The sequence below is a fragment of the Littorina saxatilis genome, linkage group LG7 (genome assembly GCF_037325665.1).
Source record: "Littorina saxatilis isolate snail1 linkage group LG7, US_GU_Lsax_2.0, whole genome shotgun sequence".
Classification (NCBI taxonomy): Eukaryota; Metazoa; Mollusca; class Gastropoda; order Littorinimorpha; family Littorinidae; genus Littorina; species Littorina saxatilis.
Window position 1 is genome coordinate 3,519,327 of NC_090251.1, and position 23,926 is coordinate 3,543,252.

The 23,926-nt window shown below is 41.4% G+C and overlaps 1 protein-coding gene across 3 annotated transcripts in view; it reads right to left on the reverse strand.

The window, feature by feature from the left end:
• LOC138970483 (uncharacterized) overlaps nucleotides 1–23,926 on the reverse strand; it is a 459,600-nt gene that overhangs the window by 352,536 nt on the left and 83,138 nt on the right. The gene's annotated exons all lie outside the window — the stretch shown is intronic.

Below are 23,926 nucleotides of genomic sequence, written 5' to 3' on the forward strand. Positions count from 1 at the left end.
TATACTTACCTTAGACACGGATATTACATGTAGTCTGGAGCAATTACAGTTTTCCTACTTTTTCGACTTCTCTTGTCCCTGACGTTTCGTGGGACTGACGTTGTGACGTTGTGGCGTAACATCACTTGCGTTGCACATAAATGGTCTTGATCAATAATACTATTTTCAGTTGTTTCTTGTCCTTGTATTTTCCTGGAACGTTATGGTAGCTTATACTCACCTTAGACACGAATATTACATGTCGTCTTGAGCAATTCCTGTTTTCCTACTTTTTCGACTTCTCTTGTCCCCGACGTTTCGTGCGACTGACGTTGTGGCGTAACATCACTTACGTTGCACATACTTGGTCTTGAGCAATTACTACTATTTTCAGTTGTTTCTTGTTCCTGTATTTTGTTGCTTAACTTACCTTAGACATGGATACTACATGTCGTCTTGAGCAATTTCTGTTTATCTACTTTTCCAACTTGTCTTTTCCCTGAAATTTCCCCTTTTCCCTGAAATTTGCACATGCATGGTCTTCAGCAATGATAATTATTAAACAAACAAAAATGCCGTGCTCGTTCATGCCATTGTCATTCTATGCACATACACACACCACCACCACCATCACACAAGACACACACACACACACACACCACCACCACCACCACCACACAAGACACACACACACACACCACCACCACCACCACCACACAAGACACACACACACACCTCCACCACCACCACCACCACAACCACACAAGACACGCACACACACACACACACACACCACCACAACCACCACCACACAAGACACGCACGACCACACCACGCACACACACACACCACCACCACCATCACCACACAAGACACACACACACACCACCACCACCACACAAGACACACACACACACACACACCACCACCACCACCGCCACCACACAAGACACACACACGTACACACACACACACACACACGCACACACACACACACATATACACACGCAGTCACACACAAGGCCATATTCACCGATTTACCTTCCTCTATCTCATTTATTCAATCAACTCGTGACAAATCGGCTACAGAAAATTCTGTTGTACCAAAACCTGTTTAAAGTTGCCGAATTCGTGAAATCGACAAAATCGTCGATTTCGTGAAATCGATTGCCGATTTCGTGAAATCAGTTGCCGATTTCACGAATTCGACAACTTTAATCAGGCCTTTCACAATTTCGGCAATAGCCTGCCGAATTCGCGTTCTCGGCAAGCGATTGCCGATTTCACGAATTCGGCAAATAGGTTGCCGATTTCACGAATTCGGCAATTACCAGATTTCGTTACGACATATATAAGAAATCATCGTATGGTGCGTTTACTGAGCTGTAGCCAGTAAATGTTAAATACGGAGAATTCTTTTGCAAAAGAATGACGAACTGCCTCATGCTTACTTTCCAGGTGAACCAGAGACATACATCTATCTATGTCTCTGGGTGAACCAAACATCTTCCGACGCCATTCTTTCTCCCAGTACTCAATATCATCCTCAGATAATACTCCAGTACACAAACAATTTCCCACTTCAGAGTCATTGTTCTCATTTTATAGAAAAAAATGTCCGATGTTTCATTCTTTTTCTGAAGCCGCGAATGTTCACAGACCAGACTGATGATAAGTGTTGTTTAACGCCCTGTCGGTAAAACCATCAGGGGCATGTTCGGTTGCAGAGAAGACTGATAAACTCGTTCTACTTATGGTTATCTGTCCAATGTCTATTTGTCGTTTATAGAAAGAAAAAAAAATCACGTTCCTATCGCTGTTCAAACAATCATAGTCCCTGGGACGGTTCTAGGTCAACAGTAACTGTGATACACCATTGTGTCAGTACACAAGTGCATCATTTTACAAGTACTCTTCACTCCTCAATGTCTCTGTCGACTCCTGTTGACAACCGGTTGCTTCCCTTTATATAATAATCGAAGCATAGGGCGTCCCGTCATGCCACACAAAGAAACTCCCACAATTACCAAACCGGAAGGAATTCTCGGTAAGGGAAACTCTTTTTTTGTAAAATGACGTCAGTGCCCTTCGATGATTGGTCAAGCCTTTTCGTTGTTAGGAGTGTCAGCATTATGTCGGTCACGCTCGATGGCGAAGCTACTTGATTTTGATTTTCAGACTGGTATAAAGTTAACGGAATAATAGGGGGAGCTATTACGTTAACGCACCTGGAACAGTGAGATTGATACAGCGTATAGCTCACAAACACGAACGGAGGGACTTGGGAAAATGCTTTTTGAATTGTTGCTGTTAGAAGCAGTTTGTATATGTCATCATAATTGCATTGTTAAAACATAGTTTGATAGATTTTGAGTTGACAGTGGAGTAGAACCTAAGAAAGTGGAGAGTGTTAGTGTGAGTGGATGCATGCTGCATGACATTCGAATAAACACCCCACAATGATGTACATGACTATAAAAAGGCGGAGAGGAGGGGGGGGGGGAGAGAAAAAATCAAGACAGAAGCAGCCTTCAAAACCAGAGTTGCGTTTTCTTCACGGAACTAACTCTTACAATGAAGTTTACTATTGAACCTATTGTATTTTATTTTATTTTATTTTTGTTTAAGGAACAGCAATTTACGTATAGTGGTTCTTGATGTCATTATCTTGTTTGCACGTGTCTTTCCCGGTACAGATTGGTTTTTACAGTGAGAATCTTACATAAATGAGGCAGAGCGCTATTTAAATATCTGATTAACAAAAGGAAATAAACCCTATAATTGCATACGGCATGTGTAATAGATAAATGAGAGTTATGCGTAACCAGTCTCCTGGAACCCCAGAGAATAGGAAGCATTGAAATGAACAAGCGACTTTCATCCCTAAAAAAAGGGTAATGTAACATTAACAATATGTGTGTTTGTGTGTTTGGTCTGTAAAAACCGGTCTTGATCTAAGGACCATGTCCTCTCATGAATTAAAGTTGGTTCGTGTGTGTATGACTGTGTACAGTAAGTGTTCGTTAGAATGCCTTGGGGGTGAGGAACATTTGAACCACTCAAGTGTTGAATCGGCGCATGCAGAACGTTCAACGCGTACAACATCTTCAAAAAGTTGAATGCGGTAGAAGAAAAGTGTTTGGGTGCACCTGTCTCTGTCTGCAGATTCACTCATTCCGATTCGTTTCTTCGGCTGAGAATTTCATGCATCAAACCCGGAATAAATCACACATAAAACTGACAAGCGTAGCATTAAGTTGTTCCGGTACATACTAGTTATAAAGAATTGTGTGAATAAACAAGCGTTCGCTGAGTTTTCACATAAAATTCAGGGTAATTGTTGGAACAGTTAAAGGAACACGTAAGACGGGAAAGACATAAATTAATTTTGTATCATAAAATGGTATGTACATGGAAAATGTGCACAGAACGTGGCTGATTTATTGCCTCCACTTGTCTCGACTGTGAATCCCTACCATAGACGGAAACCACTTGTCTCGACTGTGAATCCCTACCATAGACGGAAACCACTTGTCTCGACTGTGAATCCCTACCATAGACGGAAACCACTTGTCTCGACTGTGAATCCCTACCATAGACGGAAACCACTTGTCTCGACTGTGAATCCCTACCATAGACGGAAACCACTTGTCTCGACTGTGAATCCCTACCATAGACGGAAACCACTTGTCTCGACTGTGAATCCCTACCATAGACGGAAACCACTTGAACGGGTTGAACCACCACACAGAACTGAATTGTATAACAAGTCATTTGCTCCCAGCAACATGGAATTCTCTACCAGATAATATTAAACTAACAAAATCAATCAGCCAGTTTAAACATTTTTTAGGTTGTTCAGATAGTAAAGTTCCTCCTCATTATTATTTCTTTCTTTCTTTATTTGGTGTTTAACGTCGTTTTTAACCGTTCAAGGTTATATCGCGACGGGCCTCATTATTATTATGGTAAGAGAAAAGACGGAATTATACACTGCAGATTAAGAGGGTTAGAAATGAGTGATTTAGATAATGATATGATGAAACGCCACTTACTAAATAACCCGACTTGTGAGTGCGGATACTGTAATGAAGATGTTGAACATTATTTATTATTTTGTAGTAAATACGATGATGTCCGAAGACTAACAATACACATTTTACCGGATGATCATCAAAATGTACAATGTTTATTGTTTGGCTTGTCAAACGTACGTTTTTCTGAAAACATCAAAATATTCGAAAAGGTACATAGTTTTATAAGGTAAAGTGATAAATTTTGATTACCCTGGAGTTACCCTGTAGTTACCCTGTGATTACCCTGTAGTTACCCTGTGATTACCCTGTGATTACCCTGTAGTTACCCTGTGATTACCCTGTGGTTACCCTGTGATTACCCTGTGATTACCCTGTGGTTACCATGTACTTACCCTGTGGTTACAATGTAGTTACCCTGTGGTTACCCTGTGGTTACCCTGTGGTTACCCTGTGGTTACCCTGTGGTTACCATGTAGTTACCCTGTAGTTACCCTGTGATTACCCTGTGGTTACCCTGTAGTTACCCTGTGATTACCCTGTGGTTACCCTGTGGTTACCATGTAGTTACCCTGTGGTTACCCTGTGGTTACCCTGTAGTTACCATGCAGTTACCCTGTGGTTACCATGTAGTTACCATGTAGTTACCCTGTAGTTACCCTGTGGTTACCCTGTGGTTACCCTGTAGTTACCCTGTGATTACCCTGTGGTTACCCTGTAGTTACCCTGTGATTACCCTGTGGTTACCCTGTGGTTACCATGTTAATGATCTAGTACTTGATTATTGGCACGTCATGTTATTTATGTTTTTATTTAAGGTTATGTTTGTGTTTGTTTGTGTGTTCACATGACTTAGCTCAGCCTGATAAGATTGGACAACATTTTGGATGAAATCATTGCTGCTGCAGGAACATTGAATTGGCAAGTTTAATAGTCATCATCTCTCTCTCTCTCTGACCCCCCCTCCCCCCCCCTCCCCCACCCCCCCCCGAACCTTCCCTTTCTACCCATTGTCCCGACTTAAATGTCCCCAATATTGTTGTAATTTAAAATCAAATCCCTTTCATCCTCCGTTACCTCCTGATTCTTTTGTTGTATTTGTTCCTTATTTTATATTCTTTGTCTTACATTTCTAATAAGGGTATACGCGATTTTCTGACCTCGACATAACGAGAAAGAACAATTCCTTTCTAGATGTACCTATTTATAACCACACTTAGTATAAGCTTAGCTTGTTGTGTGGTAACACATGATCATATCGTATTATACATCTCACCCTGTATTTCCGGAATACATTTTGTTTAAACCAATAATGTAGCCGCTTCAATAACCTCATTCAAAGAAAGGTGGTGTGAAATAAAGGGATGACCACACTCATGTCACCTGTTTTGCTCATTGGGTTCTTTATCTTAACGGCAAATGTTTATGATAACTTTGTGCGTTTGACCTTCAAGTTCCTTACACTTGTACTCCTCAATGCTACCATATTTTGTCAGCTGGTGTTGTTGCTCGCGTACACGGATTTATTTCATCAATTATTTTTAAATTTTTTTCATCAATGTTGGAATAATAGCACCGTGCATTAGGATAGAGTGATGGATTTTTCTCCTGAATAAAACATAACTTGCATCATTATTAGCATGCAATCAGAATGTCAAGAAGATTTATTTAGCTAGCTGTTGTGACGATCGGACTGATTCAACAGTTTTGCGATTTGTAAAGACGTCAAACCAATAAATTGTTAGCCGTGAATTAAATACAGCTTTTGGATTGAGTCTTTGCTACTGGTGAACGAGCTCTACTTGTCCTAAAACAATAAGGTCAAACTACTACAACTTATAACTGAAAGAAAAAAAACTGTCCTGTAAAATTGACGTTAAATCAACGGTGTCAGAAAAAGAGAGATAAAAGAAATCCTCAAATTCCTGCGGATACAGGCACCCCATGAAAGCAGCCACGAACATACTCACAGAGGCACACATGCTTGTGCAGATACTTTGCAAAAATATGATTTGAAAACCTGCATAATTATGTGGTAATTTCTTTTTTTGTGTGTGGCTTTATTGAATACTTCAGGCAGTGACTGTTCCCTGTCCAGTTTTCTCTTTCGTCTCTCTTACCCCTCGCTTACCCACCCCCACCCCCTTACCCTCCACTCCCTTTACCCAGCCACGACAGAACAAATTTCTAATCTGCAAGGCAGAGTACACATTTTCTAAAAGGAAGACTAGTCCTCTTCAAATATATCCAGAGATCTTCCAGCTGTCTCCACCATAAGCCAAGTGGTCGAGTCTTATACCCCCTTTCCACACAAGCGTTCTAGGTCCCGTTCCCGTACCGACTAAGGAACGGTGCGGGCACGGGAGGGATCGAGAGAGAACCGCAATGAACGTAACTGATCGTTAACGGAACTGCTTTGAACGGTTGGGTCGGTAGGGACGGCTGAGTTTGGGCTGCATGTTCAAAATTTTAGCCGTTCCTCTCCCGATCAGAATGAACGGTAATGGAACCTGAACCCATCGGTAACGGAACGCTTGGATCGTTAAAGGAACTTAAAACAACGGTAACGCAACGGTAGCGCTCTCACACACTGAGTTGTCATACCCGCATTCCACACATCCGTTCTAGGTCCCGTTCCCTTACCGACCAAGGTCTATGGTCTATGGTCAGACGCTGCTGAAAGATGCCAAAAAACGGCCGTTTGCGCAGCGTTCCATTGTTGTGGCAGCAGTCCTTGGTTGGTACGGGAACGGGACCTAGAACGGTTGTGTCGAATGGGGGTATAACTTTTGACACCGACAAACTGAAGAATGAACAGATCTATGAGGTAACCGTCTCAATGGTCCAGGCTCAGGAAACACAGAGTATATAATTATGGCCTGGGGCGATTGTAGCTTCCCTTCTTCGTGTCCAATAGACAATGACAATAAATAGTAGAGCATAGTGCACTCTCATGTTGGCATCTTCTCCACTGAAAGCTATAACCCAGAGACTGAAGACCAAAGTGCTTACCCCACTTCTGACCCGAATCACCCCCCTCCTGCTGGGTACACGTGCACTCAAGTTAACCTCTGCTTTGACCTGTGTATCAGGAGTCGGATGAGAGAGAGAGAGAGACAATGACAATGACAATTCTTTATTTTACGAGGGTAACAGAATAAGCATTGGTATACTTTTTTGCATCTGGCCCTCGCCCTTTTTTTTGTTTGTTTGTTTGCTTAACGCCCAGCCGACCACGAAGGGCCATATCAGGGCGGTGCTGCTTTGACATATAACGTGCGCCACACACAAGACAGAAGTCGCAGCACAGGCTTCATGTCTCACCCAGTCACATTATTCTGACACCGGACCAACCAGTGGCCCTCGCCCTAAAGAGGGACTAAATCTACTATTATAACTACTACTACATACATACATAATTAGTGAAACAGTATAAGTGTATGTACATAAGCGCATTACATGAAACATTGTAGTTTATAAATGTTCATGACAAGGTGCAAAGCAAAAATTTGCAAGTCAATTAGAGTCAAATACTATGCAATAGTACATCAACTCTGCAAGACAATGGATATTATGCAGAACATCATAATTTCGTGAACAAAACAATAAATCAAAAGTGAGTGACTGTGTCCCAAAGGACATAACAATCAAGAATATACTATTTTCATTAAATGAGATATATATTTGTTTTTGAAAGGATCTGTGCTGGTAGCTTCCCGTAAGGCATTCGGAAGAGCGTTCCAGAGACAGCCACCGGAATAAACTAGACTAGACTTAAATAAGTCTATCCTAGGAAGAGGAGTGTTCATAAGTTGGTTTGAATTCTTCAAAGAGAACTTTGAACAAATGGTTTGGGGTAGAGTTTCGGATATAATTGTATGCATAAAGATTCCTTTGTTAAAAAGCAGTCTTGACTTTAGAGGTAAGATTCCTAAATGTATGTAGTCTAACTCTGTGAGGGTAGTGTGCTTTAGTAATACTACTTTTGGCGCTCTTGTATGTAATCTGCTAAGTGGTTTTAAGGAATTTTCACTTGCTGAGTCCCATAGAGTGGATGCGTAATCAATAACAGATTGAATATGAGCAATGAAGAATAACTTTCTGGTGTGGCAGTTCAGGAAGTGTTTAATTCTAGATCTGGCATACTTAAGGTGAACAAAGTTGGTAGACAACGTCAGTGCATAAAATTAAAAGTTTACCCCTTGCTACTGCTGCATAGCTGTGCCTCATTTATATTTAAGATCAGCTGCAATCAGAACGAGACTGAAGATATGTATTAGATGTTTTGTGATGCTGTTGTTTTCAAAGAGAAGTTCATCCTCAAAGGGTGTAAAATTATGAAGTTGAACCTGCTGCTCAATTATCTAGAACTTTCTCAAGGATGGTAGGTAACTCATGGCATATGAACCAAATTTGAAGTTTTCTTCCGGTGTCAAAAGATCAAATTATGTTGATTCTAAGGTTTTAAATTGTCTCACAACAACCTGTTGTTAAATGTATAAGCAACTTCACAACACAAAACTTGCAGAATATTCAGGAACTTTGAAGGAGGTAACGCTTGCTATCATGACCAACTAGCGAATGCTTGCGTGATTAACCGTTCACACTTGTCAAAATTACGTGAGCACTTTTTGTCTTTTATGAGTCATTCTTTCATGAATTTACAAAACTCCCAATTGATAGTTACTTGAGCAAATGTTGGCTCTTCTAACACCTGGGCGAAGCCGGCTCCTGACTGCCAGACAGACAGACAGACAGACAAACAAACACAGGCAGACAAACACAGACGCAAAATTGAAAGACACACAGACAAGAACCCGCGTCAAGATTGTTCAGGTCTATGTGCACCTTTGAAAATTGTCTGAAATGAGATATCTACTATATAATACTGGTAGGATTTTCGGTGGTTTTTCGATTCCTGTGACCAAACCGCGCGGATTTGTGCCTTCTCCTTCGGTTGCTATGCCAACGTGACCCAGGAAATCGATTCCGCTAGGTCCCGACTTCCAATTTTGTCCACGAACAAAGTTTGAAGAGGTTTGTCTCGCAAATTTGAGCAGACAACAGTGAACTTTGACCTGAACTTTGACATCGCGGCGAAAGAGATCTGTGATTGGTTCTTCTTCAACTTTCGGTTCGACTAAACACGCGACCGCACCTCAGACGAACCTAGCTGTGTGTTTTATTTCTCTACCCCAGACGAACCTAAAATAATAAGAAGATAGATAGATCTGTTTATCTGTTAATGGAACTCCAAAATATTCCATAGATTTGTTTACTAAATAGTTCGAAACATTATCACCTGATAAGTCGCCGTATAACCTTATAGGTTCCAGCGACTAAATATTTTCCCCCGGTGCAACCATAGACATGTACGTCATCATGATCTCCCCTTAATTTGACCGTTATTTTGGCTGTCTTAGTGAAATGGTAAGATATATCTCTATGTTTTTTACATGTAAGTGTTCGGAAAAAATACAGTTATAGCAGTTATGTACAAAAATAAGCAGCATATGCTCTTTTCGCCAAAGTAAAGTCCTTTTTTCTTCTGGTTTCTTATATGTGTCACAGCACACCGCAAGCTTTTAGGCGAATAGCAAGTGAGTGGTATATATATATCATCAATTTTATAGTAGGTAACGGTGTAAATTAGTTGCCATGTTCATGTCCATTATACGTTTTCCATATTCCATATGTGTCATTTAATTGTGTGTTGCTTGATGCCATGTATGTATGTGTGTGTACATGACTTTAAATAAGCATGGATTGGATGTGTGCACTCGATTGTGTGTGTGAACCATGTATATATTTTCTGTTGTCAATTACATATGTTATACTATGCGTTTGAATCATTAAGTATTTTAGACGTCATACTTTTTTTCGTATCTTCACGATGGCTTTTTACCCGTTTAAATTTTAATGCTTCCAACTTTCAAAGCGCTGCACGGCTGGGAAGAGATGCGCACTTTTATCACTGTTGTTCATGTAGACGTAATCATGGATTTATGCAAACGTCATACCTGCTGTATTTTATTTTGTTTGTTTGTATAGTCGCGTGCGGTCGCGCAGTCTTTTTGGTCAGTTCCGATTACCTCCCATTGATGCGAAAACCTATATGACTGTTTTTTGTTATTTTTCTCTCTGTTAATTCACCAGTGGCTATGTAACATGTGTTACAGAATTGCACCGGTGTAAGGGTTAACATTTTATTTTTCACCAAGAGAATATAATTCATTATATGCGGGATAATGTGCGGGGGGGGGGGGGGGGGGTGCAAACAACATTTTCACAACCTTATAGGTTCCAGCGACTAAATATTTTCCCCCGGTGCAACCATAGACATGTACGTCATCATGATCTCCCCTTAATTTGACCGTTATTTTGGCTGTCTTAGTGAAATGGTAAGATATATCTCTATGTTGTTTACATGTAAGTGTTCGGAAAAAATACAGTTATAGCAGTTATGTACAAAAATAAGCAGCATATGCTCTTTTCGCCAAAGTAAAGTCCTTTTTTCTTCTGGTTTCTTATATGTGTCACAGCACACCGCAAGCTTTTAGGCGAATAGCAAGTGAGTGGTATATATATATCATCAATTTTATAGTAGGTAACGGTGTAAATTACTTGCCATGTTCATGTCCATTATACGTTTTCCATATTCCATATGTGTCATTTAATTGTGTGTTGCTTGATGCTTGATGCCATGTATGTATGTGTGTGTGTACATGACTTTAAATAAGCATGGATGTGTGCACTCGATTGTGTGTGTGAACCATGTATATATTTTCTGTTGTCAATGTTGTCAATTACATATGTTATACTATGCGTTTGAATCATTAAGTATTTTAGACGTCATACTTTTTTTCGTATCTTCACGATGGCTTTTTACCCGTTTAAATTTTAATGCTTCCAACTTTCAAAGCGCTGCACGGCTGGGAAGAGATGCGCACTTTTATCACTGTTGTTCATGTAGACGTAATCATGGATTTATGCAAACGTCATACCTGCTGTATTTTATTTTGTTTGTTTGTATAGTCGCGTGCGGTCGCGCAGTCTTTTTGGTCAGTTCCGATTACCTCCCATTGATGCGAAAACCTATATAAGAAGATAGATAGATCTGTTTATCTGTTAATGGAACTCCAAAATATTCCATAGATTTGTTTACTTAATTTTTAAAAGATAAGTTCGAAACATTATCACCTGATAAGTCGCCGTATAACCTTATAGGTTCCAGCGACTAAATATTTTCCCCCGGTGCAACCATAGACATGTACGTCATCATGATCTCCCCTTAATTTGACCGTTATTTTGGCTGTCTTAGTGAAATGGTAAGATATATCTCTATGTTTTTTACATGTAAGTGTTCGGAAAAAATACAGTTATAGCAGTTATGTACAAAAATAAGCAGCATATGCTCTTTTCGCCAAAGTAAAGTCCTTTTTTCTTCTGGTTTCTTATATGTGTCACAGCACACTGCAAGCTTTTAGGCGAATAGCAAGTGAGTGGTATATATATATCATCAATTTTATAGTAGGTAACGGTGTAAATTACTTGCCATGTTCATGTCCATTATACGTTTTCCATATTCCATATGTGTCATTTAATTGTGTGTTGCTTGATGCCATGTATGTATGTGTGTGTGTGTGTACATGACTTTAAATAAGCATGGATGTGTGCACTCGATTGTGTGTGTGAACCATGTATATATTTTCTGTTGTCAGTTACATATGTTATACTATGCGTTTGAATCATTAAGTATTTTACACGTCATACTTTTTTTCGTATCTTCACGATGGCTTTTTACCCGTTTAAATTTTAATGCTTCCAACTTTCAAAGCGCTGCACGGCTGGGAAGAGATGCGCACTTTTATCACTGTTGTTCATGTAGACGTAATCATGGATTCATGCAAACGCCATACCTGCTGTATTTTATTTTGTTTGTTTGTATAGTCGCGTGCGGTCGCGCAGTCTTTTTGGTCAGTTCCGATTACCTCCCATTGATGCGAAAACCTATATGACTGTTTTTTGTTATTTTTCTCTCTGTTAATTCACCAGTGGCTATGTAACATGTGTTACAGAATTGCACCGGTGTAAGGGTTAACATTTTATTTTTCACCAAGAGAATATAATTCATTATATGCGGGATAATGTGCGGGGGGGGGGGGAGGGGTGCAAACAACATTTTCACAAGCACATAACCAACAAAATGACATCGCATGCGCAGCACACAAAGTGCGTAGCACGGGTACCACTAGTATATATATATAACAGCCATGTCGCGGGTATCACGATTTCTTTCTTCTACACAACTCGTGCGTAACACCTGGGGTCCTAAATCACAGCACGCAGTCTCAGCTTTCCCCCCGCTACAGGTAAGACGAGACATCCGGGTGGCGTTGTCACTGACGGCTTTGACCCAATAGCTACTGCCACACAAACAAATCAGTAGTTATAAGTGTATTTTTGCTGTAGACAGCCTGGCGCCTAACAATCCGCTGAACTTGAACGTGACATTAGCTTTCCTGGGTCATGGAATATGTACCTTACACATCCGATTTATCCATGAAATCGCGTTGTATGGCGTCCCATCATTATGTGTAAAGATGATTTGTGATTGTAGTTGATAAGGAGTTCATTGACACCAAACCCTACCTCCCTGAGTTGTGGAATTTATTTGCAATCTGTCTAGAGACTTTGTGTGGAAAATTAGGTTCACTGTAAATGTTTAATTAACAACGCCTACATTTTACCCGCGGGGGGGGGGGGGGGGGGGTGTGTTGAGGAAGGGAGGGAGGGATCCGCTGCTGGTGCCCTGCTAGCTACAACTGACTTTTATCCATGACCGTGTCCCGCCGTTTACGTTACGTGTCATAACAGAAGTTAACAGTCAGCTAGACAACTTAGCGGGTTTCAATCCCAAAATAATCTCAGTAGCTGACGGTGCCAAACAAGGTGGCGCAGATATTCTTACAGACCCACTGACAGCATGCTGGCAACCAAGCAGTGTCTAACATACACACTGACAGCATGCTGGCAACCAAGCAGTGCCTAACATACACACTGACAGCATGCTGGCAACCAAGCAGTGCCTAACATACACACTGACAGCATGCTGGCAACCAAGCAGTGTCTTACATACACACTGACAGCATGCTGGCAACCAAGCAGTGTCTAACACACACACTGACAGCATGCTGGCAACCAAGCAGTGTCTAACACACACACTGACAGCATGCTGGCAACCAAGCAGTGTCTAACACACACACTGACAGCATGCTGGCAACCAAGCAGTGTCTAACACACACACTGACAGCATGCTGGCAACCAAGCAGTGTCTAACACACACACTGACAGCATGCTGGCAACCAAGCAGTGTCTAACATACACACTGACAGCATGCTGGCAACCAAGCAGTGTCTAACACACACACTGACAGCATGCTGGCAACCAAGCAGTGTCTAACACACACACTGACAGCATGCTGGCAACCAAGCAGTGTCTAACATACACACTGACAGCATGCTGGCAACCAAGCAGTGTCTAACATACACACTGACAGCATGCTGGCAACCAAGCAGTGTCTAACACACACACTGACAGCATGCTGGCAACCAAGCAGTGTCTAACATACACACTGACAGCATGCTGGCAACCAAGCAGTGTCTAACACACACACTGACAGCATGCTGGCAACCAAGCAGTGTCTAACATACACACTGACAGCATGCTGGCAACCAAGCAGTGTCTAACACACACACTGACAGCATGCTGGCAACCAAGCAGTGTCTAACATACACACTGACAGCATGCTGGCAACCAAGCAGTGTCTAACATACACACTGACAGCATGCTGGCAACCAAGCAGTGTCTAACATACACACTGACAGCATGCTGGCAACCAAGCAGTGTCTAACACACACACTGACAGCATGCTGGCAACCAAGCAGTGTCTAACACACACACTGACAGCATGCTGGCAACCAAGCAGTGTCTAACATACACACTGACAGCATGCTGGCAACCAAGCAGTGTCTAACATGCACGTAGCAAACATAGTGAACGTCGCTTGTTGTGTCTCTGCATGATCAGTGAATGTTGCCGTCCCAGGCAAAACGGCGGCTGGTTCTTTTTGCACTGCCCAAAAAGTTATCGTCTCGCGCATAAAATGTCTTCTCGTGCATTGTTATAACTTTTGCACCTACGCTTAGAGTAGGCATTTTTCTATGTATTAAAGTACATTTTATGTCCATTACACTCCACCCTTACCTGTCATAGTGCCTCTCAAAAGGCTTTCATGACATAACTTTGACTTACAAAATTAAGGGATGTACTTCAGAAATGAACTCTCACACTTAGTTTTTATGAGCTATCTCATCAGAGGTACTTGCAGCTAAAAGCCCGATGAATGCACTTCCCTCTGATATGTAATTGGTTAGATTGTGGCTTACAAAACGTCTTTGAGAAGATGTGACATTATCCAGAAAAGTGAAAATGACGTGACGTAACACAATTTCTGAAATGCAAGGCCTCCTGGTGCTCCTACACAAACAATCTTTTCACTTGCTGTTTAACACCTTCCAATTACTTGATAGTTCACTCAGAAATATCTACTCTGCTGCCTGCGGTTAAGCTGATATTGCCGTTTTTTGCAACAACGTGTTTTTTTCTGAAGTGAATTTTTCAAAATATCTGAGCTACTGTGCAAGTTAAAATTGCGTATAGTTTCTGCCACATTTGGGTACCAAGAAAGGTTGTTTCAGAGGCTATATGCATTTGTCTGTAAAATGAAACCAAATTTGCCCGGGAGTACCGACTGTGCATTAAAATCGGCCTGAGAGCCCTGTTTGTTACTCGTCTAAAGGCACGGGGTGCATAAAAACACTTTAGAAACAAAACACGCCTGACACCTTTTGTGCCCGTGTAGGTCACAATACACTATTCAACACACACACACATACACACACACACACACACACACACACACACACACACACACACACACACACACACACACACATACACACACACACACACACACACACACACACACACACACACACACACACAGGCACGTGCGGGCACAAACAAACGCTCATTAGGGGAAAATACCACAATGAAAACCTCTTAAAATATGCCAGACTATTTGCAATGCTACACAATGCTACACAATGTAAGGGGGAAGAATTGTTGTCCTAGTTGCAGTGAAGACTGAAGAGAGGAGTGTTTAACTGTTTTTTGAAAGAAAAGAATGAGGGGGCGTGTCGAATCTAAAAGGGCAGGTAATTCCAGTTGTCAGCAGCAAAGAACGAAAAAGAGCGACAGCCTTTGGATTTACATAAAAATTATAAGCGGGAATAGTGAGAGTATAATAAGGAGATCATTGGAGGAACGTTGGGGGCGAGCGGGTCTGTACAGTTGAAGAAGGTCTGAAAGATAGGATGGTGTCTGACAGTGGATGGCAGTGTAGGGGGCGAGCGGGTCTGTACAGTTGAAGAAGGTCTGAAAGATAGGATGGTGTCTGACAGTGGATGGCAGTGTAGGGGGCGAGCGGGTCTGTACAGTTGAAGAAGGTCTGAAAGATAGGATGGTGTCTGACAGTGGATGGCAGTGTAGGGGGCGAGCGGGTCTGTACAGTTGAAGAAGGTCTGAAAGATAGGATGGTGTCTGACAGTGGATGGCAGTGTAGGGGGCGAGCGGGTCTGTACAGTTGAAGAAGGTCTGAAAGATAGGATGGTGTCTGACAGTGGATGGCAGTGTAGGGGGCGAGCGGGTCTGTACAGTTGAAGAAGGTCTGAAAGATAGGATGGTGTCTGACAGTGGATGGCAGTGTAGGGGGCGAGCGGGTCTGTACAGTTGAAGAAGGTCTGAAAGATAGGATCGTGTCTGATAGTGGATGGCAGTGTAGGGGGCGAGCGGGTCTGTACAGTTGAAGAAGGTCTGAAAGATAGGATGGTGTCTGATAGTGGATGGCAGTGTAGGGGGCGAGCGGGTCTGTACAGTTGAAGAAGGTCTGAAAGATAGGATGGTGTCTGACAGTGGATGGCAGTGTAGGGGGCGAGCGGGTCTGTACAGTTGAAGAAGGTCTGAAAGATAGGATGGTGTCTGACAGTGGATGGCAGTGTAGGGGGCGAGCGGGTCTGTACAGTTGAAGAAGGTCTGAAAGATAGGATGGTGTCTGATAGTGGATGGCAGTGTAGGGGGCGAGCGGGTCTGTACAGTTGAAGAAGGTCTGAAAGATAGGATGGTGTCTGACAGTGGATGGCAGTGTAGGGGGCGAGCGGGTCTGTACAGTTGAAGAAGGTCTGAAAGATAGGATGGTGTCTGATAGTGGATGGCAGTGTAGGGGGCGAGCGGGTCTGTACAGTTGAAGAAGGTCTGAAAGATAGGATGGTGTCTGATAGTGGATGGCAGTGTAGGGGGCGAGCGGGTCTGTACAGTTGAAGAAGGTCTGAAAGATAGGATGGTGTCTGATAGTGGATGGCAGTGTAGGGGGCGAGCGGGTCTGTACAGTTGAAGAAGGTCTGAAAGATAGGATGGTGTCTGACAGTGGATGGCAGTGTAGGGGGCGAGCGGGTCTGTACAGTTGAAGAAGGTCTGAAAGATAGGATGGTGTCTGATAGTTAATGGCAGTGTAGGGGGCGAGCGGGTCTGTACAGTTGAAGAAGGTCTGAAAGATAGGATGGTGTCTGACAGTGGATGGCAGTGTAGGGGGCGAGCGGGTCTGTACAGTTGAAGAAGGTCTGAAAGATAGGATGGTGTCTGATAGTGGATGGCAGTGTAGGGGGCGAGCGGGTCTGTACAGTTGAAGAAGGTCTGAAAGATAGGATGGTGTCTGATAGTGGATGGCAGTGTAGGGGGCGAGCGGGTCTGTACAGTTGAAGAAGGTCTGAAAGATAGGATGGTGTCTGATAGTGGATGGCAGTGTAGGGGGCGAGCGGGTCTGTACAGTTGAAGAAGGTCTGAAAGATAGGATGGTGTCTGATAGTGGATGGCAGTGTAGGGGGCGAGCGGGTCTGTACAGTTGAAGAAGGTCTGAAAGATAGGATGGTGTCTGATAGTTAATGGCAGTGTAGGGGGCGAGCGGGTCTGTACAGTTGAAGAAGGTCTGAAAGATAGGATGGTGTCTGATAGTGGATGGCAGTGTAGGGGGCGAGCGTGTCTGTACAGCTGAAGAAGATCTGAAAGATAGGATGGTGTCTGATAGTGGATGGTAGTTTACACAGGCATGCATGTTTGTCGTATTTTATGCCGGCCTCAACAGGTAGCCAATGGAGTTGCTGCAGAAGGGGAATGGCGTGCTGTCTGCGTGAAGCGCCTAAGATTAACCTCGCGGCACAGTTCTGGACATGCTGAAGTTTTTTGATCAGATACATATGAATCCAATGGTAGTCATTGTGCTTTGTGTATGGAAATGATATAAAACCCTAGATGAGTTCTCAAAAACAGCGCGCTTTGCTCTTGTCTGGATGCAACATATATCTTGGTCCATGTCAAGAATTATTTTGTTATACATAAGCAAAACATTGATAATAAATCTATGTTGCAAAATCAACTTAACGAAACAGACAAGAAATTGTCAGTTGATACAAAAAATCAAGATCTGTTAACACAAAGAGAAAATTTAAAGCACAAACTTGAAATATTCAATATTCAAGAAGCAAAGAGTGCACAAGTAAGATCTCGAGAAAGATTTATTGAACAGGGTGAGAAAAACACTCGCTACTTCTTGAATCTCGAAAAGGTAAGAGCAAACGTTAAGATAATGGACAAATTAATGGATGATTCAGGGAATATGATTACATCACAAGAAGAAATAATGAAAGAGCAAACGAAATTTTACCATGATGTGTTTGAAAAAAATATCGATTTTGACGAAAATAAAGCTGAACGTGAAGTTTCTGGATTAAATATACCACAGTTAACACAAGAACAAAAAGTTGACATTGACCGTGAATTTACTATTGAAGAAAATGGCAGAGTATTACAGTTATTAAGGAACGGATCATCGCCAGGTTTAGACGGGCTTACAGCTAGTTTCATTAAGTTTTTTGGGCCGAGCCTAAAGACGATGGTTTTCAATTCTCTACAAACATCCTTTCAAGTCGGTGAGATGTCGACTACACAAAAAAGAGCAGTTATTTCCTTACTCCACAAAGGAAAGATTTACCACGGGACAGCCTAATCAATTGGAGACCAATTTCGCTAACAAATACTGACTACAAAATATTTGCAAAGTGTTTAGCAATTCGCCTCGCATCTGTCATTACTGATATTATCTCAGAAGATCAAGTCGGTTTTATTAAAGGGAGAAAATCAAGCGATGTTATTCGATTGATTGATGACGTAACGGATTTTATGAATCAGAAAAATGAACCAGGCATTTTACTTGCCCTTGACTTTGCACGTGCCTTTGACTCAATTTCTAAAGATTATATGTATTGGGCATTTAGAAAATTTGGTTTCGGTGATAACTTTTTGAATTCCGTAAAAATGTTAACGAATAATACCACAAGTTGCATCAATTACATGGGATGGATCTCTGAGGAATTCGACGTATTAACCGAAATTCGTCAGGGATGTAATTTTTCACCGATGGCCTTTGTCCTTGGCCTTGAACTTTTAGCCATTAAGATACGCAGTGACCCGAATATAAAAGGATTAAAATTCCCGTCATTTCATTTAAAAACCAATTTGGAATATATTTTAAAATTGGCAATGTATGCAGACGACGTAACAATGTTCCTTAAAGATAAACACGATCTCCAACAAGTACTGTTAATAGTAAAACAGTTTTCATGTATTTCAAATTTACATCTGAATGAAAATAAAACAGAGGCAATGTGGCTAGGATCCATGAAGAACAGTCTTGAGCAATACTGTAATATAAGATGGAAAAAACAGTTAAAAATTTTGGGTATAATATTTAGAAACGATATCGCTGCTTCTGACATTGAAGAGAATTGGTCAGTACGGTTTGATAGAACTGAAAGAATTGTTGGAATGTGGTCAAAACGAAATTTAAGCATTAGTGGTAAATTGTGTATAATTAAAACTTTTTTGATATCCCAGTTTGTATATGTTTTGCAGGCACTCTCTGCACCGACAAAAGTGCTTGATAGATTAAATACTATCCTTTTTAAATTTTTGTGGAAACGGAAGTACTCAAATAGTAAAGCTTTTGAAAAGGTGAAACGAACAGTTGTATGTAGTAACATAGAAATAGGCGGTATATTAACATGATAAATATGCATGATATGCAGACATCCTTTTTGTTATGTTGGGCAGCCAGGTTACAACAAACCGATTTTGCAAATTGGCAATTGATCCCAAGACATTATTATGAGGTTCTCGGAAGCCAGCTGTGCTGCTTTAAATCAACTGCCAAACCAAAACAGTTTATTGGTCTGACCAGAGTTAAATCAAAATTTTGGCAACAAGTTTTAAAAATATGGATTGAGAACAGATATTTATTTCCTGTTCAAAAAGAAAGTATTCTTGATCAATGTTTGTGGAATAATGCAGATATTATTTTTAGAAAGAATGTGTTGTGTTTTGATAAATGGATTGAAGCCGGTGTGAATTGTGTACGTGATGTATGGATAGACGAAAATATTGTGTCATTTCAACATATTTGTGCCATTGTCGGATATAGCGCCACAAGGCTGTTTGAGTACAACGCTTTGCACACGGCCCTCTGCGCGCGAGCACTGCGGGACAACACAGACGCGGGTGACGAGCATCCTGCGACCTGTTTTCAGGACATGCTAAATAACCCTTCCCCGAAGAAATTTCGTGCGATATTAACGCAATCCAAAGCCAGTGAACCCTGCGCTGTAAAATTTTGGTCCCACAAATATAACATTTGCATTGACGAAAAGTATTGGGTCCTGGCAAGTGCATGTACAAGCGAAGAAAGATTAAAGTTACTCCAATGGAAAATTTTACATAATATTTATCCCACAAATATTGTATTGCATAAAATGAAGTTAAAAGAAAATAGTTTATGTAGTCTTTGTAATGAAATTGATTATATTGAACACTTCTTTTGGAAATGTAGTAAAATGAAATTGTTTTGGGAAAATGTTAGAAGATGTATATTTGTTAATACGGGAGAAAATATTATATTAACAGAAAAAGATGTATTGTTTGGATACTCTCCAGAAGTGCAAACCCCCATAAACAAAATTATTAATCATATTTTGCTCATTTCAAAAATGTGTATCAGTAAGTATAGATATGGTAGACCTATTGATTTGAATGTGATGTTAGGATATGAATTAGCATTGAGATATTTCAGTATTGTGTAAATGTTGAAGGATGAATGAGGATACGTTGTAGACGGATGCTTGAATTTTTTTGATTAAAAGCCCCACAATGATGTGCTTGGCAAATAAAAATAAAAAAAATAAAAAAAAAGAATTATTTTGTTTTTCAGTTCGTGGGACAAGCACGGATACCACTAGACCCTGCCAAACTTGCTTTAGTTAGCTCCAATTGGTGTGTTTTTTCTCTCCTCCAGAATTATTAATGTCTGTACTGAATCCAAAGGAAATGTGTTTCCATTTTTCACCTTAACAATCAACACAAAGCCGCCATGGTTTGCCGCACCTCGCCAACACGGTGTTATGGCGTTCAGCCAAAAGGCAACTTTCAATGGCTGTCACAGAAAGCACACCGCACTCTTCAACGCAACGGCGTCAACTTTCAGACTATCTGGATCAAGACTTAGCGTACGGCAGGATCGTTCCCTCGCTGTTTTGAACACGAGATTGAGATAACACTCAGTAGAAAGGCAAACACATTTAGACGAAAAGGTTGCTGCGTAGAATGAATGGCCACGTTCAACAAACCATCTTCTTCTCTTCATCCACAAGACAACACGGGTTACAGAAAGGGTTGTAAATGCTTTTACTGCGTACATATTAAACATGTGTAAAGTCGATAAGACACCTCATCTAAGCGAGTCACGCGTTGAATTGAATAAATACCATTGAATAAAAATAACCTCTGACCAAAGAAAAAGAGAAGATTGTTGATGGGTATCTATTGGAATGCATTCGGAGAGGTGACATGACTCGTTTGTTACCGTTCTCACGAGATCAGTTACTTGTTGATGGCCGCTGCCATAGGGAGGTGACATTGAGGAGCACGTGACCTATCGCCACTGTCGGCTTCTATTTTGTTGAAACCAACTGGCGGCTTCCATTTTGTTGACACCAACTTTGTCATCTGTGCTGTTCCGGAAATGAGCTGCGCTTTTTTGGAATTCAAACAGTATCATGTCACTGTTGTCCCATTTGCGCTGTTTCGGAAATGAGCTGCACCTCGTCTGTCTGTTTATAGCAACACACACTGTCTGTCACGTACACTCCATGCAAGTCTCTCCGTCTCTCCCTCGCCTTAGTGGCTGTGTGTGTATCTGTCTCTCTCTCAATCTCTTTCTCTCTCTTTTGTCTCTCTCTCGATCTCATCTCGGCAAAAGTTGTGGTATTCCGTAAAGGTGGTTATCTATCCGAGAAAGAAAAGTGGTACTTAGGCACTGAGATACTCGAAGTTGTTGGTAGGTATAAATACCTTGGCTTCACCTTTTCTACAATGATGAGTTTAAACATAGGCACGGAGGAATTTGTGTCGAGAGGCAAAAAGGGAACAATGGAAATCCTTAGAACGCTGAAAAAGTGTGGTATTTCCTCATGCGAAGTGTTTTTCAAACTGTTTGATGCTCAAATTGTTCCTTCACTGCTCTATGCTACTGAACTTTGGGGTCACAGCGAAAATAAACAGATCGAAAGGGTGCACGTTTACGAGTGCAAGCTTTTTATGAATGTACCAACCAGGGGCGGATCTGGGTTTTGAAAGGGGGGGTGCAAAGTTTTTTTTTTGTTGTGTTGTATCTTACCAGCGAAGGCGCGAAGCGCCGAACCGATGGCGCGAAGCGCCGTGCATGCTAGGGGGGTCCGGGGGCATGCCCCCCCGGAATTTTTTTTAAAAAGGAAGCAAAATTGTGCAATCTGAGCGTGTAAAGTGCTATTTTCAGGTGATACATTTTTCTTCTTTTTTTTTTTTCTTCTTTTTTTTTTTTTTTTTTTTGTCCCGCTGGGGGGGGGGGGGGGTGCAATTGCACCCATTGCACCCCCCCCCCCCAGATCCGCCCCTGCCAACCATGACACCTAACGACATGGTTTACAGTGAACTTGGCCGTTATCCACTTCACATTGAGTCCGCTGCAAAGTGCATTCAATATTGGTTCCGCTTACTTAAAAGCAGCCGGACGTTAGATTTTCTAAGATGGCATACTTGTCCCTATTGAATATACATGAAAGGGGCCATGACAACTGGGTCACACGTGTTAAGTCTTTGTTGTGTGAGCTTGGTTTTGGCCTTGTGTGGCAATTTGGAAGAGTGGCAGATGAGAGACTATTCCTGCGCACCTTCAAAGAACGATTAAGTGAAAACTTTTGTCTGAAATGGCTCAATCATACGTCACAAAGTCCTCGCTTTGAACTTTACCACAGTCACAAAAGTCTGATCGGACGAGAACATTATTTAGACTTTATAAAAGTGAATATCTACAGGACAGCTCCCAGCAGGTTCAGACTTGGCGTCTCTCCATTCAGTGCACACAGGCAACGCTTATTTCGCATTCGGAATCAAGCCGGCTATGCCCTTTTTGTACAAATAAAACTGAGGATGAAATACATGTTGTCTTTGTGTGCCCAGTGTATCAGGCTATTAGAACCAGATATATTGGCATACCGGTTGACTCTCCATGCGAACTCCAACTGTGTGAACTGTTGAAAGGTAGCGACGAAACAAAAGCCGTAAATTTTGCTAAATATCTATTCCTGGCTTGGAAAGCGAGGCAGAAGAGACTTGATGTTTGATTCGTGACATGAAAAATGTACCCCTCGGTATTACCGTTACCAGAAAGTTTTCATGGTTGATACACTGTTTGCTACGATGTATATATTGTAACGAATCGCTGTTTGCTCTCGTTGTTGATTGTTGTGTGTGTGAATGATAATGAAGACGAAGAATAAAACAGACACAAATTGTTCCGGGTTTCAAGATTCAGATTCAATATGTTAATAAATTCGGATCGTATCTCATTCTCAGAGTATCATTCATTCACATGTAAAATAGGAATGACATACTATAACTCTGCTCAGGACTATCTTCTCTCCGTTAAATGACCTTGAGTCCACAAGACATAGAGTGGAATGACTCTGATTTCTTTCGTAGACTGATTCCTCCTGTAGACTATCCCCGATTTCCCTTTTCCTCCTGTAGACCCCGATTTCTCCTGTAGACTGGCCCTAATTTCTCTTTTCTCCATTTCCTCCTGTAGATCAATACCCCGTCTTGTAGCTTAGAACCTAGTGTTCTCCAACTCAATATTATATCTCAATAGCCCCGTCTCGAAGAAGTACCGTCTAGACCTGAATATCATAGCCTCTTTTTCCTGTCTCGAAGAAGTACTAGAATATAACAATAGAACCGAATAGAACAAGCATCGCCTTAGAACCCCGATTTCTCCTTTCCCTTCTCTATTTATCCCCTTCCTTGTTTGTTTACCTGTTACCTCTGGCTACCACTAACGTTTCGATCGTCTATAACGATCTCTCCTGACTGTCTACGTTACCCCAATACATGTCCTAACAACATAAACAACATACCTTGTCTCTCCTTCCTTTCTTCAGTTGTTTCGTTCCTTTAGCAACGAACCGACACTCTCGATCGTCTTAGAGTCAAGGCGATCGAGGATGTTTGTTTACGTTTCTCTAGGTAACTTCTAACAATGCTCAAACAACCTATCCTACCGAACTAAATCTCCATTTTACTTTCACTCAATCATTATCCTATCAATAATGAATCAATTCTAAAATGCATAACCATATTTACATGCACATTTC